The 16690-nt window shown below is 36.1% G+C and overlaps 1 protein-coding gene across 7 annotated transcripts in view; it reads left to right on the top strand.

Annotated features, from left to right (window-relative positions):
- The window catches only part of MCM9 (minichromosome maintenance 9 homologous recombination repair factor), a 95891-nt gene that overhangs the window by 42169 nt on the left and 37032 nt on the right, over window positions 1-16690 (top strand). The window contains exon 9 of one of the 7 annotated variants that reach the window (XR_005985934.1): window positions 12498-12603. The exons of the other annotated variants lie outside the window; for them this stretch is intronic. The gene's annotated coding sequence lies outside the window, so the exon portion shown is untranslated. The remainder of the gene's footprint in view (window positions 1-12497; window positions 12604-16690) is intronic. 7 annotated transcript variants of the gene reach the window in all.

Raw genomic sequence — 16690 nt, 5'->3', positions numbered from 1 at the left:
AACCACTGACCTTGGCTAATTAAATTCAGAGAAAATATTATTTCTTAGGTGTTATCGGGGCTGAAAGAGTTGTTGCTTAGAATAGTGCCCAGGATTTCGAGTCGTCAAGCTTTGGACATTGTTCATACTTAGGTAGGTTGCTGTTGACGTGGCTTCTTTATCTGATGGTCTTTTGAAAGTTAATGTGGCAAAGGTAATACCAGGCCTCCCCGTATTTAGGGAAACTACTTAGAGCCGGGGTTCTCATTTTATTGGCAATGGATTAAACAGTAAAATAGGACCTACCAGAGAAGGCTTCCTCAAGCCCAGTTGTTTGTGTACCTTAGACTATGAGTCTTAGTGTGGTGATAGATTCAGATTACTGTTACTGATAAGCTGTATTGTCAGTTCACTCCTAATAGTGCTGGTCCAAACACTAGCCAAGATAACGTGTTAATTGTTGTGTATGGTGTTGAGATACACTAGATGTATAAGGTAATATATGGCCATTTGAAGTTTCAAACGTGAGAGAGCCTTGAGGATGGTGTACGCAATTTCTGATTATTGCAGGCACTCTGAAGAGATTCTAATTCACTTGCTTTATAAAAATGACTTTAGAAGCTTGGTGTAAAATAAAGTGTATTTTGCAGTCTGAGCATAGGTATGACATAATAAGGCACATCTTCCATAAAACTTGAAACGTCAAGAACTGAAAAAAATCTATCTGAATACCACTAGTTTGGCTTTTTTTTTTTAAAGATAGATAAATAGATTTATTTATTTATTTATGATAGATAGAGGCAGAGGAGGGACACAGGAGGAGGGAGAAAGAGGCTCCATGCCGGGAGCCCGACGCGGGACTCGATCCTGAGACTCCAGGATCGCGCCCTGGGCCGAAGACAGGCGCTGAACTGCTGAGCCACCCAGGGATCCCCTGGCTTATTTTTTTAAAAACCTTTTGTTTAACATGTCATATACAATAGTAATTAAGGGGAAAATGACCCTCCTCAGTAGTCCACTAGAAGCCACAAGTATTGACTCTGGGCCTCTCATGCTGCCTTCCTAACTCTTTTATTATTGCTCCTCAGAAATCTTAAAGAGCCTTTGAGCACTTTCTCCAATAGTTTCTTTCTTCACCTTTGACAATATTTTACAAGATAAGTCAAAGGGATTCAGGATGTGCCATGGCATATTTCAGATGAGCTGGTGTCTCATACTGGGAAAAAATTTGTAAAAGCATTACTCTGGTTACTAGCATTACTATCTAGGAGATCTCTCGCTGGACAACTTTTTGGTGACACTCAAAGAGCTAACCGTGTTGTAGCAGATGGGGGCATCGTGAGTGTCTTCACTTATTAAATACCCAAGGGGAGATCCATGTGATGCTTGGAGGGCTACATAGAATATAATCTCCAAAATTGCTTCTCTCTGTACAGATTACATGGGGGAGGGATGGCTGAAAGAGATCATTTGGGTTCTAAGATGAACAAAGCCTAAACTAGTGCCTCAAACAGAGATAAATGAACCTAGTTAGCTGTTGTTATAGGCTGAATTTTGTCCCCTCACCCTGTTCGTGTGGTGACACCCTAAGTCTTCAGTACCTCAGAATGTGACTGTATTGATGATAGGGCCTTTAAAGAGGTGGTTAAGTTGAAATGAGTTCCTTAAAGTGGGGCCCTAATCCAGTCAACTGATGTCCCTACTCAAGGAGGGAATTTGGACATAAAAAGAGACACCAAGGGTAACATACACAGAGAAAAGACCATGTGAGAATACAGCAAGCAGGAAGCTATTTGCAAGCCAAAGAGAGGCTTTAAAAGAAACCAACCCTGCTGATACCTTAATCTTGTATTTCTAGCCTCCAAAACTGTGAGAAAATATATTTATATTGCTTAAGCTCCCTGGGCTGGTATTTTGTTATGATGGTGGCCCTGGCAAACAAATACAGCTATAATTATTTTCCCTCATAATTAGGCTTATTTGGCAATCCAGGTTTATTTAATCCAGTTATTGGGCTGTTATCAAGTGCTTTCTGTGGTGTGAAATGGGGTGGTCATTTAACCACACCAATAGATTATGGCGGGGTGTGGAATGGTGTGCTGCTGTAGCTATTCAGAGAAAGTACCTACTGGTGTTGGGCGTACATCTTAAAATCTGAAGGGACAAGATGCAGCTTGCTTCCTTGCTCCAAAGCTTCTCTGCAGAGGGCTTCTAAGAATCTTAAGCTTGAAATTAAATTGTCACACAAAAAACAAGATGAAAGAGTGAATTAAAATGAACTAGAATTAAATTGAATTAAATTAAAATATATTGAATTAAAGTGTATTATAACTAAGATTTAAATCAAGTCTCAGCTCCTGTCTACTGCAGAAGTTATCATAGGAATGGAAGTGCTAACCTCTTGCTTTTGTTCAAATCCTGGGTTTCCACCTGGGGTGATTATATTAGCCCTGCGTTTAATTCTCTTTAAAGAGACACTTGCATTTTTGTTCCCATCTTTTAAAAAAATTCTCATGTAAGGCTTGTTGTAGTATGATCTTTAGTTAGTTTAAAGGGCTTCCACTTATTAGTTATAGGATGTCAACATTTAATGACAGTTTTAAATAAGATTTTCTATATAAATGTAGAATGTTGAGGTTTGCTGGAGGTTACGTTTCTAAAAGGAATAAATCCTAAATGATTTAGTAATAACTAAATAATAACTCATTATATTGAGAGAGCATTTATTATGTGAAATTGTGCTAGGCTCTATGGATTATTCAAAGATAAAACATACATAGAATTTATTGGAAAGATAACTGTAACCAGGGCAGCCCAGGTGGCTCAGCGGTTTAGCGCCGCCTTCAGCCAGGGCCTGATCCTGGAGACCCGGGATCAATTCCCACATGAGGCTCCCCACATGGAGCCTGCTTCTCCCTCTGCTTGTGTCTCTGACTCACTCTCTCTCTCTCTCTCTCTCTCTGTCTCTCATGAATAAATAAATAAAATCTTAAAAAAAATAGATAACTGTAACCAAGTGAGTATGGTACACAATAGAAAGTATTAGACGCAACTTTAACCAGTTATTGTTAAAGTTCTGTGGGAGGCAAAATAGGGTATCACAATAAAAGCTATGTGTGTATGTGTGCGCACATGTGTGTAGTATGTGTGTGTATATATATGGTGCATATATATGGAGCATGTGTATATTTATATATAGTATGATGCTTTATCCTTTGCAAAGAACTTTTAAATAACCTGCTTTTAGGCCTCAAAACATCCTGGTATGGTGGGAGGGTAAGGTATTACCATTCCTACATAACAAATGAATCAGACACTGGTGCTCAGAAACCCTGTTCTTGTTATTGCTGACCTAGTGCCTCTCTGCTCTCCTCTGTCAGATATTTAAAGTGGCTTTTATGTGTAGAAAAAGCAATTGGTATCATTTCCTGAAGAACCCACAGGCTGGCAGACACGGTAGTAATATCTTGATTAATGAACTCTTGAGGAACCCAGCTCCATGAATGAGGTTAGCGTAGTATATATGGGGAGTAAGAAGAGAGGCTCAGCCCAGGCAGAGCTGTGGGAGTCTCCCCCTTGAGGCACTACAGAGGTCAAGCCTCCTGTTGCAGAAGGGATGTCTGGGGGAGGATGGAGCTACACATCCTAGAATGCCTCCCTATATTTTTTAAAGAGGTTTCCATATTTGTTACATAAAGTATGACTCTTTCTCCCCATTCTGTGTTCCACTTCATTGATAACAGTTTCACTGTTTGGTGGTCACTGCTATCCATCATTAGGTTATGAGTTTGTTGAAGATATAAACTATAAAACTGTTTTTGCTTTTTTTTCCTTGTTCTTTTGGTGTCACTTCTCTGATTCCTATCCGTAATGGGACTCTACTGTAAAACACCCTGTGTAGAGCTATCAGTGACATACGTCAGTTAGTTTTCTAAAGCACTGTAATTATGTTTGCTGTTGACAGTTGTTGATGTTAATATCATTATATCGGTTCTGACCAGAAGAATATGAATGGAAATGCTTAATAATTATTTTCTGCTTTTCGTATCTAGTTTCTTACCATGTGTTCTTACTCCTGTATGAAACAAAGCTCCTTCTAAATTCATTTTCCTCTTGGTTTCAGTCTCCACTCATCCAGCTTCCTTCATGTTTTACATTCAGTCTTTTTCTCTTTAGCCCTCTACCTCTCTCATTCATCATCAGATGCTCTCTTTCTCCAGTATCAGGAGAAATGGGTGATAAATAGAAAAAGGACTCAAATCTTTAAAACCTCTCTAGGCTAGAGCACTACTTGCACAAAGCCACTGCTAAGCATAGCAGCATTTCTAGTTGGTTACTATAGAGACAATCAGCATTAGATGGAGCCTCGCTTGACAGAAGCTAGGAAAGGAGGCTTCGTGAGATTGGAGAGCTTGTATGCAGGGGCATGTGGAAAAGGCCAAAAACTAGAAAGGATAGGAAGGGGAATAGTTTCACAAAGGAGCTAACAGGTAAATACTGATAGATTTTAGGTTGATAGAATCTGTGCCTGCCAAAGCCTTGAATCTAGCATATAAAGAATCCAATTCGGAACCAGTATGATTACACAGTAATTTTTTTTTTTTTTTTTTTTTTTAGTAACAGCTATGCTGCTATTAACATTTGTGTACAAGTTTTTGCATAGGACCTGCATTTCCTTTCTTTTGGTTATATGCTTAATTAAGAGTGGAATTGCTGGGTCATATGGTAATTCCTTTTGAGGAGCTACCAGGCTCTTTCCCATAGTGGCTGTACCATTTTACATTCCCACCAACAGTATTTGAGCATTCTAATTTCTCCATGTCCTCACTAAGGCTTATTATTATGTCCTTTTTTTTTTTTTTTTACGATTTTATTTATTCATACATGAGAGACAGAGGGGGCGGGGGCAGAGACACAAGCAGAGGGAGAAGGAGGCTCCATGCAGGAAAGATGCGGGACTCGAGCCTGGTCTCCAGGTTCGCACCCTGGGCCGAAGGCAGGTGCCAAACCGCTGAGCCACCCAGGCTGCCCCTGTCTTTCTGATTATAGCCACGAATTGTATGTGAAGTGGGATCCCATTGTGGATTTTGTTTTTTTTTTTAAGATTTTTATTTATTTATTCATGAGAGACACACACACACACACACACACACACACACACATACACACACAGAGAGAGAGGCAGAGACACAGGCAGAAGGAGAAGCAGGCTCCATGCAGGGAGCCCGAAGTGGGACTCGATCCCAGGTCTCCAGGATCAGGCCCTGAGCTGACAGCCACGCTAAATCGCTGAGCCACCCAGGCTGCCCCTCATTGTGGTTTTGACTTACGTTTACCTGATGGCTAGAGATGTTGAACATTTTTCGTTTGCTTATTGACTATTTGTATATCTTCTGTGGAGAAATGTCTATTCAGATCCTTTGATCTTTTAAAAAATTGGGTTTTTGTCTTATTGAGTTGTAAAGTTCCTTGTAGATTCTAAATACAAGTTTCTTATCAGAGACTTTCAGGTTCAGAAAAATTTTCTTCCATTCTGTGAGGTTTCTTTCCTTTTTTTCTTTTTTCTTAATTTTGGTGGTGGCGGGATCCCTGGGTGGCGCAGCGGTTTGGCACCTGCCTTTGGCCCAGGGCGCGATCCTGGAGACCCGGGATCGAATCCCACGTCGGGCTCCCGGTGCATGGAGCCTGCTTCTCCCTCTGCCTGTGTCTCTGCCTCTCTCTCTATCTCTCTGTGACTATCATAAATAAATAAAAATTAAAAAAAAAATTTTGGTGGTGGCTTGCTGCCCAAAAGCTTTTAATTTAGATAAAGTCCAATTTATCTGTTTTGCTTTTTTTCCTTGTTCTTTTGGTGTCATTTCTCAAAAAAACTGCCATTATAATCAAGGGTCATGAAGATTTACACCTGTTTTTTTTCTTTTTCTAAGCATTTTATACATGTATTTTTGTTCTCTTCAAGAATTTTAGTAGTTTCATTTTTAGAAGTTTTTTATTACAAATTATTCAATGTACTTAAACCAAAAAAGAGAAAAAAGACAATTCACCCATTTCTCCCTCCCCACCAATAGATTGGCAGCTACCAATCTATCTTTTGTGTCTGTGAGCCTGATTCTCTATGTCTATGAGCTTTTTTAGATTCCACATGTATGAGAGATCATGCAGTGTCTTTCTCTGTCTGATTGATTTCACTTAACGTAATGCCCTCAAGGTTTATCCATGTTGTGAATGGCAAGATTTCATTCTTTTTTATGGCTGAATAATATTCCACTGTATATATACAACAATTTCTTTATTCATCCATCAATGGACACTTAGGTTGTTTTCATGTCTTGATCTTTGTAATAATGCTGCAGCCAACAATGGGAGTGCACGTATCTTTTTCTAGTTCATGTTTTCGTTTTCTTCAGATAATTACCCAGAGTAGAATTGCTGGATGGTTTTCCTCTAAGAGTTTTATACTTTTAGTACCTTATATTTAAATCTTTGATCCAGTTTAAATTATTTTTTTGTATATGATGTGAAGTAGGGGTCCAAATTCGTATTTTTGCAAGTGGATCTCCAATTTCCCAGCAGTATCATTTGAAAAAACTATTCTTTCCCCCAAGAATGAATTGACCATAAATGTATGGGTTTATTTCTGGACAGTTCTGTTGGTCTATATACTTATGCCATTACCATATTTTCTTGATTATTGTAGCTTTGTAGTTGTTCTTTTTCAAGATTATGTTGGCTATTTGGGATGCATTGAATTTCCATATGAATTTTAGGATCACTTTGTCAATTTGTGCAAGGAAGATAATTGAGATTTTGATCGGGATTGCATTGAATCTGTAGTACTCTTTGAGGGATATTGTTGTCTTTAACAATATTAAGTCTTCCAGTCATTAAGCATGGAATATCTTTTAGTTTATTTAAGTCATCCATAATTTCTTTCAACAGTGTTTTATAATTTTTAGGGTATAGGGTATACTTTTTTTTGTTAAATTTATTCCTAAGTATTTTATTCTTTTTTAAATTATTTTATTTATTCAATGAGAGAGACAGAGAGAGGCAGAGACATAGGCAGAGGGAGAAGCAGGCTTCCTGTGGGAAACCTGATGTGGGACTCGATCCCAGGATCCCGACTCAAGCCAAAGGCAGACGCTCAACCACTGAACCATCCAGGTGCCCAAGTATATTATTCTTTTTAATGCTATTGTAAATGGAATTATTTTCTTAATTACATTTTTGTATTCTTCATTGAAAGTATAGGGGTGGCTCAGTCAGTTAAGCGTCTGCTTTTGGCTCAGGTCATGATCTCAGGGTCCTGGAATCCAGGCCTACATTAGGTTCCCCGCTCAGTGGGGAAGTCTGCTTCTCCCTCTGCCCCTTCTCCTGTTCATGCTCTTTTGTGCCCACTCTCTCTTAAATAAATAAAATCTTTTTTAAAAAGTGTGTAGGCATACAATTGATTTTTAAAAATTGATTTTGTAGCCTTTCAACCTTGCTGAACTCATTTATTACTTATAATACATTTTTAGTGGATTCCTTAGGATTTTTTGCATGCAAGATTATGTTATCTGCAAATCGAGATAGTTTTACTTCTTTGCCTCCCCCATGGATGCCTATTATTTCATTTTTGGCCTAATTGCCCTTTCCAGAACTTCCAGTATAGTGTTTAATAGAAATAGTGAGAGTGGGGTACCTAGGTGGCTCAGTTGGTTGAATTCCTGGCTTTGGCTTAGGTTCAGGTTCTGGTCTCCAGGTTGGGTCCTGGGATCCAACTAGTGTGGGGCTTGGTACTCAGTGGAGAGTATGCTTTCTTCTCTGTGCCCCTACCTCCTCCTCACGTGTGTGCTCTATCTCTCTCAGATAAATAAATAGATCTTAAAAAAAAAAAATAGCAAAAGTGACTATCCCTATCTTGTTTCTGATCTTAGCAGGAAAACATTCAATATTACACCATTAAGAATGATGTTTAGTTGTGGGTTTTCTATAGATGCCCTTTATCAGGTTGAGAAAGTTCCCTCCTCTTCCTAGTTTGTTGTTTTTTCATGAAGAAATATTGAATTTTGTCAAATTCTCTTGCTGTCTCTGTTGAGATGATCATGTGCTTTTATCCTTTATTCTATTTCTTTTGAAGCTACTCCCAATTAGTCTAATTTCTCTTCTAAAAGCTAGTTTTCTAAATACGTAAAAATTATTCTCTTCTCTAAATCTTTCTTTCAGGCTAATCGTACCGTGTGCCGTAAACTAGTCTTTAAATGACATTATTTCCTTGTTCTTTATTATGTTTACCCTTCTCTTTTTATTAGTATTTCTTTTAAAATTTGATGTCCCCAAAGTAAACATTAATACTCTAGATTAAGAGTCAGCAACCATTTTTTTCTCTGTAAAAGGCCAGCTATAAATATTTTAGATTTTTGAGGGTCATACAGTGTTTGTCACAACTACTTACCTCTGCTATGTAGTGTGAAAGTAGCCATTGACAGTAAGTAAATGATGACCATGACTGTGTTCCAAAATAACTATTTTTACAAAAACAAGTGGTTGGGCCAGATTTTGCCCCACAGATTATAGTTTGCTGACTTCTGCTGTAGATGTTATCTAACTAGTGCAAAAGCCAGTGTGATTATATCTTCACTTGTGAATGCTATTCTCACATTAATGTATTTTTTAAATTGTATTAAAATATTTCTCTGATATTAGCATAGCCACTGTAATCCCCTTTTGGTTACTGTCTAAAGTGTGTCCCTTTAGACAATACATAGTTGGATCAAGTCTTTGTATTCATTCTACAAACTGCTTTTTATTAAAGTGTTTATTTACATTTAATGTACTTACTGATAGGATTTATGAATGCTTATTTTCCACTCTGTTTTCTATACAGCTTATGTCTTTGTTGCAGTATTCTCCGTTACTGCCTTCTTTTGTGTTTAATTTCTAGTGTATCATTTTAATACCCTTTTGTTTCTTGTACTGTATTTTTTGAGTTATTTTCTTAGTGATTATCTTGGTGGTTCTTATAACATCTTAATCTAAAACCTAAGTAGTTCAGATTACTACTAATTTAATTTTAATAGTATATAAAAATTTTGTTCCATGTAATTCTGTTCCCTCCACCTTCTTTTGTGTTATTATTGTCATACAAATTTCATCTTTATACATTTTAAGCTGGTCAGCACAGTTTTATGATTTTTGCTTTCTGTAGTTTTTACTTGAATCAGAAGAAAAGAGTTACCAAAAAATTACATTGATACCATCTTTAATATTTACCTATGTGGTTAACTGTACTGGTGTTTTTCATTTCTTTATGTGTACTTGAATTACTATCTTAGTGTTCTTTCATTTCACCCTGAAAGATTCCCCTAGTATTTCTTATAGGTCAGGTCTATTTGCACTATTTTGTTTTTGCCTGATATTTTTGCTTTACAGTAATGAAATTGTAGAGAATATTCTTTTGCTCAATATTATGTTTGTAATATTTTATCTGTATTTTATTTAGCTGTACTTCAGTTTTTATTGCTGTCTTATTCCACAGTATGAATATGTAACAATTCATTATCTGTTCTGTTAATGGGCTTCTGAGTCTGCTCTGTGATTTTTTTTTTTCTTTAGTCTGTCAGTTTGATAGATAACATCAGTTGATTTTTGCTTGTTGAACTAGCCTTACACACTTCGGATAAATCCCACTGAGTCATGGTGTATAATTTTTTTTATACATTGTTAGATTTAATTTGCTAATATTTTAGTATATGTGCTGCTGAAGCAAGCAGAAGTTTGCTAATAGTTTACTGAGGATCTTTATATATGTTCATGAGAAACATAAGTTGTAGTTTTCTTGTAATGTCTTTGTTGGATTTTGGTATGGAGATAATGCTGCTATCATAGAATGAATTAGGAAGTATTACTCTATTTCTGTCTTCTGCAAGAAACTGTAGAGGATGAGTATCATTTCTTCCTTAAATGTTTAGTAGAATTCACCAGTGAAGTCATCTGGGCCTGGTACTTTCTGTTTTAGAAAGTTATTAATTATTGATCAAGTTCTTTATGGGATATGACCCTATTCAGATTGTTTCTTCTCCTGTGAGTTAGCAGCATGTCTTTCAAGGAATTGGTCTATTTCATCTAGGTTATCAAACTTGTGGGCATAAAGTTGTTTGTAATAATTCTTCATTATCTGCTTAATGTCCATAGGATCAGTAGTGATGCCCCCCTCTTTCATTTCTGATATTAGTAATTGGTGTCTTTTCTCTCTCTTTTTTTTTTCTTAGCTTAACAATTTTATTGATCTTGTCAAGAATACCCTTTGGTTTCAATGATTTTCTCTATTGATTTCCTGTTTCCTTTTTTTTTTTTTTTTTTAAGATTTATTTATTCATTCAGGGAGAGCGAGAGAGAGGCAGAGACACAGGCAGAGGGAGAAGCAGGCTCCATGCAGGAAGCCCGATGTGGGACTCAATCCCTGGTCTCCAGGATCACACCCCGGGCTGCAGGCTGCGCTAAACCGCTGTGCCACCAGGGCTACCCCTGACTTCCTGTTTTCAATTTCATTGATTTCTGCTGAAATTTTTACTATTACCTTTTTTTCTGCTTGGTTTGGATTTTATCTGCTCTTCTTTTTGTAGTCTCCTAAAGTGGAAGTTTGGATTATTGATTTTAGATCTTTCTTCTCTTCTAATATATGCACTTAGTGCCATCAGTTTCTCTCTAAGCACTGCTTTCCCTGTATCCCACACATTTTGATAACTTATGTTTTAATTGTGACTTAGTTAAAACATTTTTAAATTTCTCTTGAGATTTCTTTCTTGAGCCATATGTTATTTAGAAGTGTGGTGTTTAATCTCCACATAATTTGGGATTTTCTAGTTGTCTTCCTGTTATTGCTTTCTAATTTAATTACATTATGGTCTGAGAGAAGATTTATGATTTCTTTTATAAATTGCTAAGGTGTGTTTTATCATCTATCTTTGTGAATATTCCATGGGTGCTGGAGGAAAAAAATACATTCTGCTGTTGTTGGATAAAGTTGTTTATAGATGCCTGTTATATTCAGTTGATTGATGGTACTTTTGAGTTCAGTTACGGCCTTTCTGATTATCTACCTGCTGGTTATGTCCATTTCTGATACAGGGGTGGTGAAGTCTCCAACTATAATCTACTCCTGTTTTGAGTTCCACTAGTTCTTACCTCTTATATTCCTCGGCCCATAAATATTAAGGATTGTTACATCATCTTGCAGTTTTGACCCCCTTTTTTCATTATGTAATGCTTCTCTGTCTCCCAGATAATTTTTCTTGCCCTAATATCTGTTCTGTCTGAAATTAATATAGCTACTCCCATATTTTTTTGGATTAGTGTTTGCATGATATATCTATCTCTGTCTTTTTACTTTTAATCTGTATGTCCTAATATTTAATGTGGGTTTCAAAAAAGGAATAAAAATAAAAGTGAGTTTCTTATAGATAATATATAGTTGGGTCTTTTTTCTTTTTTTCTTTTTTTTTTAAATCTTTTTTTTAAATTTTTATTTATTTATGATAGTCACAGAGAGAGAGAGAGAGGCAGAGACACAGGCAGAGGGAGAAGCAGGCTCCATGCACCGAGAGCCCGATGTGGGATTCGATCCCGGGTCTCCAGGATCGGGCCCTGGGCCAAAGGCAGGCGCCAAACCGCTGCGCCACCCAGGGATCCCAGTTGGGTCTTTTTTCATCGACGGTGATAATCTTTCAACTGGTAATTTAGACTATAGATGTTTGAAGTGAATATTGATATAGCTGGATTAATACTTGCCATATTTGTTAGCATTTTCTATTTGTTGCCCTTGTTGTTTGTTCCTGTTTTTATCTTCCACTGTTTTTCTGCCTTTTATGGTTTTAATTGAGCATTTTATATGCTTCCATTTTTTTCTCCTTTCTTAGTGTATCAATTATACTTCTTTTTTTAGTCCTGTAATTGGTAACTCTAGAGTATGCAATATATATTTACAATTAACCCAAGTCCACTTTCAAATAACACTGTACCACTTCATAGGTAGCACAGTACCTTACAACCAGCAATATATTTCTAATTCCTCCCTCTCATCCTTTATATTCTTGCTCTCATTCATTTTACTTGAACATAAACATATATAAGCATACATATTTGAATACATTGTTGCTGTTATTTTTAACACACTACTATCTGTTAGATTAATTAAAAATAAGAAAAATAGAAGTTGTTTTACCTAGTCTTCCTTTGTTCCTCCCTTATGTAGATCTGAGTTTCTTTTTTTCTTTCTTTAAAGTTTATTTATTTATGTAAGTAATCTCTACAGCCCATGTGGGGCTCAAACTCACAACCCTAAGACCAAGAGTTACGTGCTCAGACCAACTGAGCCAGCCAGGTCTCTTTGTGTAGATCTGGGTTTCTGACCTATATCACTTTCTTCTCCCTAAGAATTTCTTTTAACATTTCTTGCAAGACAGGTCTCCTGGCAACAAATTACCTCGAGAATTTTTTTTTGTGGAGAAAGTCTATTTTTTTTTTTCACTTTGCAGGTAATTTCACAAAGGATACAGAATTCTAGACTAGTGGGTTTTTTTCTCTCAATACTTTGGATATTTAATTCTACTCTTGTTACCTGCATACTTTGCTCCACTACAGGTAAGTTGAATTTTTCCTCTGATTTCTTTCAAGATTTTTTCTTTATGTTTGATTTTCTGACATCTGAATATGACAGGCTTACATGTAGTTTTTTAAAAAACATTTTTCCTGTCTAGTGTTATCTTGAGTTTTCTGGATCCATGGTTTGTTGTCTGACATTAATTAATCAATTCATGACTAATTCTTAGTCATTATTGCTTCAGATGTTGCTTCTTTTCCTTTCTCTCTTTCTTCTCATTCTGGTTTCCCATTACATTTATATTACACCTTTTGTAGTTGTCTCACGTTCTTGGGTATTGTGCTCTGTTATTTTCCATTTTGTCTCCTGTTTGCTTTTTAGTTTTGGAAGTTTCCATTGAAGCTTATACTATCTTTACACTCAGAGATTCTTTAATCAGCCGTGTCCAGTCCACTAATGAGCCCATCAAAGGCATTCTTCCTTTATTTTACAGTGTTTTTGACCTCTAGAATTTTAAAAAAAAAATTTTTTTTTTCGTAGACTTTCCATCTCTCTGCTTACAGTTTCAGAGAAAAATTGCTGATACTTAATGTGATACTTAACCTGGGAGGGCTCTTGGAGGTAAAACTCACAAAAGTGTGAGGGTCCCCCATGAATGGAGATTGTAATTCTGAGAGTTATCCACACTGAGCCTCCAGCAATTCTACAATTACAGTTCAGGTTTTCTTATACCATTACTGGTTCCCATGGAGGTATCAGCTCTGGTAAGTTGTGATTCTATCTTTCTAATTTTGAGGACATTGGTTTGCCTCATGACCTCATTTCTCTAATGCATCTTAGAAGAATTATTGATTTTCCAGTTTGTTCAGGTTTTTACTTATTATTAAACAAGTGGCAACTTGTGGCAACCTCTGAGCTCCTTAAATGCTGGACTGGAAAACAGAAGAACTTACATAGATTTTCTCTTGTATTTTCTTTTATGAGTTTTCGTCTATAAGTTTTACATTTTTCATTTAGATTTTTTCTTTCATTCAGTTAATTTTTGTATCACATTTGAGGTATGGATCAAGGTTGATTTTTTTTTTCTTTTTGCATAAGGCTATCCAATTATTCCAACACATTTGTAGAACAGATTATCTTTTCTTCATTGGATAACTTTTGCATTTTTATCAAAAATAACTTGACCAGATATGTGTGGGCCTGTATTTGGACTCTATTCCATTGTTCTCTCTGTCTCTCCTTTTTCTAGTACCACACTGAATTGGTTACTGTAGCTTTGTAGTAAATGTGGAAACTAAATCATGACCTTCTACTTTGTTTTTTGGTTTGATTCTTCAGTTTCCTTTGCTTCTCCATATAAATTGTAGAATCACTCTGTTTCTGTAAAAAGAAAAATCCCATTAGAATTTTTTTGAGGGGGCGCCTGAGTGGCACAGTCTGACTTTTGGTTTCCTATTGGGTCGTGATCTCAGGGTGCTGAGATTAAGCTCTTATCAGGCTCCATGCCCAGTGCACACTCTGCTGAAGACCCTGTCTCCCTCTGTACTCTACCCCGTCCCTACTGTGTTCTCTCTCTCAAATAAATAAATCTTTAAAAAAAATTTATTTTGCTTAGAATTGCATTGAATCTTTAGGGACAATTAATAGAGCAATTTGAGGAAGCATCTTTAAAGTACTGAGTTTCTCAATTTCATGAACATGGAATATCTCTTGATTTAATTAGTTGTCTTTGATTTCTTTCATCATTGTTTTGTAGTTTTTCATATAGATCTTGCATATTTTTTATTTTTAAAATTATTTTTTTTAGTAATCTCTGCACCCAACGTGGGGCTTCAACTCAAGGCCTAGATCTTACACATTTTTAAAGATTTATACCCAGGTATTTCATATTTTCAGGTGCTATTATAAATTGTATTACTTTTAATTGGAGTTTAAAATTTTTTTTCTAGTACATAGAAATATGACAGATTTTTATATATTGACATATATCCTGCAACCTTGCTATGCTCACTTAGTTCTAGTAGCTTTGTTGTACATTTTTTTGAATTTCATACGTAATCATGTTGTCTGAAAATATAAAGTTTTGTTTTTTCCTTTTGATCTGATGGTTGTTAATTTCTTTTCCTTTATTTTACTGGCTAGAACCTCCACAAAGATTTTGAATAAGAATGATGAGAGCACATCTTGCCTTGTTTTGATCTTGGGAATGAGGGTGGGTGTGGTGGTAAGCATTCAGTCTTTTACAATTAACTATGTTAGTTGTACGATTTTTGTAAATACCCTTTATAAGACTGAAGAAGTTCCCTCTATTCTTTGCTTTTTGAGAGGTTTTTTTTTTTAATCATGAATAATTGTTGAGTTTTATCAAGTGTTTTTCTGAATATATTGAGGTGGTCATTTGCTTTTTCTTCCTTAGTTTATTGATTTGGTGTATTATTTCGGTTAATTTTTGAATGTCAAATTAACCTTGTAATCCCAAAATAAATCCCACTTGTTTATAATCTGTTATTTTAAGTATTTGATTTGCTTGTATTTTTTGAGGATTTTTGTGTCTATGTTTATGAGAGATACTAGTCTGTAGTTTTCTTTTAATATACCTTTATCTGGTTTTGGTATCTTAATAGTGCTGGCTATAGTAAATGAGTTGGGAGGTGTTCCTTGTTTTTCTGTATTTTTGAAAATTTTGTAAAATTGGTATTATCTCTTTCATGAATGTTTGGTAGAATTCACCATGAAGTCATCTCAGTCTGTAGATTTATGTGTTGCAGGATTTTTAACTATATAGCCAATTTTCAAAAGAGGTATAGGAGTATGCAAGCTATCTATAAACATTCACAGTTTATATATTTCAAAAAATCTGACCATTTCATCTAAGTTACCAAACTTAGTGCATAGAGTTGTTCATCATATTTCCTTACTACCAGTTAAGTGTTGGTAGGGTTTATAGGGATATCCCCCTTCATTCCTAATATTTGTAAGTTGTTTTTCCTCTTTTTTTTTTTTCTTGGTCAGTCTGGCTTATCAATGGTTATTGTAAAATAAGTACTCATTATATGTCATACACCTGTTAAAGAGTTTTATTATATTCTATTTGAATATCCAAGACTCTATAAGATACATTCCATTGTTATCCTGTTTCATAAATGAATAAATAGAGACCAGGACATATTAGGAAACTTGCCTACAGTAGGACAACCAGAATGACAGATCCAAGATTCAGATCCAAGTCTGTGTGACTCAAAAGCCTTTGCTTTAAAAAAAAAAAAAATTCATTCATTCATTCATTCATTCATTTATTTTAGAGAGAGAGAGAGTGCTTACATGCACGCACAAGTGGGGGGAGGGATAGAGGGAGAGGGAGAGAATCTCAAGCAGACTCCACACTGAGCGTGGAGTCCACTGTGGGGCTCCATCTCATGATGCCCAAATTCATAAACTGGGCTGAAACCAAGACTCAGATGCTTAACCAGTGGAGCCAACCAGCCAGGTGCCCCCAAAGCCTTTGCTTTTGACCACTGTGGTATAAAGGATGAATCAAATCCAGAAAAAAACATAATTAAAGGAATCTTCTTTCTCACACTGTGACTGGGAACAAACTCTTCATTTTCATCATTGGACTCTAATATCTACTGTTTTCTGTCTTTGGACTTATAGGCCTTTTTATTTTTTTATTTTTTTTAAAGATTTTATTTATTTATTCATAGAGACAGAGAGGGGCAGAGACACAGGCAGAGGGAGAAGCAGGCATCATACAGAGAGCCCGATGTGGGACTCGATCCAGGGTCTCCAGGATCACGCCCTGGGCTGCAGGCGGTGCCAAACCACTGCGCCACCGGGGCTGCCCCCTTATAGGCCTTTTTAAACAGCATATGATACAGAACCTCTTTTCAGAAGATCTGTTTGCTCCTTCTATTCAGTGAGGGTACCTACCAAGGAAAGAAAATTTGGGGATTTTTGGTTGCTATAAAATATTCAATAACACATCTTATATTTTCAGAACATAGGATCTTCTGAGGCTTTCCAGTGCCTGGAAACCAGAAATAGTTGTCCTGATGCCATCCATTTTTTTTAATTGAAGTATAGTTGACATACAATATTATATTCATTTCAGGTATACAATATAGTGAT

The sequence above is a fragment of the Vulpes lagopus genome, chromosome 2 (assembly GCF_018345385.1).
Source record: "Vulpes lagopus strain Blue_001 chromosome 2, ASM1834538v1, whole genome shotgun sequence".
Classification (NCBI taxonomy): domain Eukaryota; kingdom Metazoa; phylum Chordata; class Mammalia; order Carnivora; family Canidae; genus Vulpes; species Vulpes lagopus.
The sequence above is the reverse complement of the archived record's forward strand: the minus strand, read 5'-3'. Positions and strand labels throughout refer to the sequence as shown.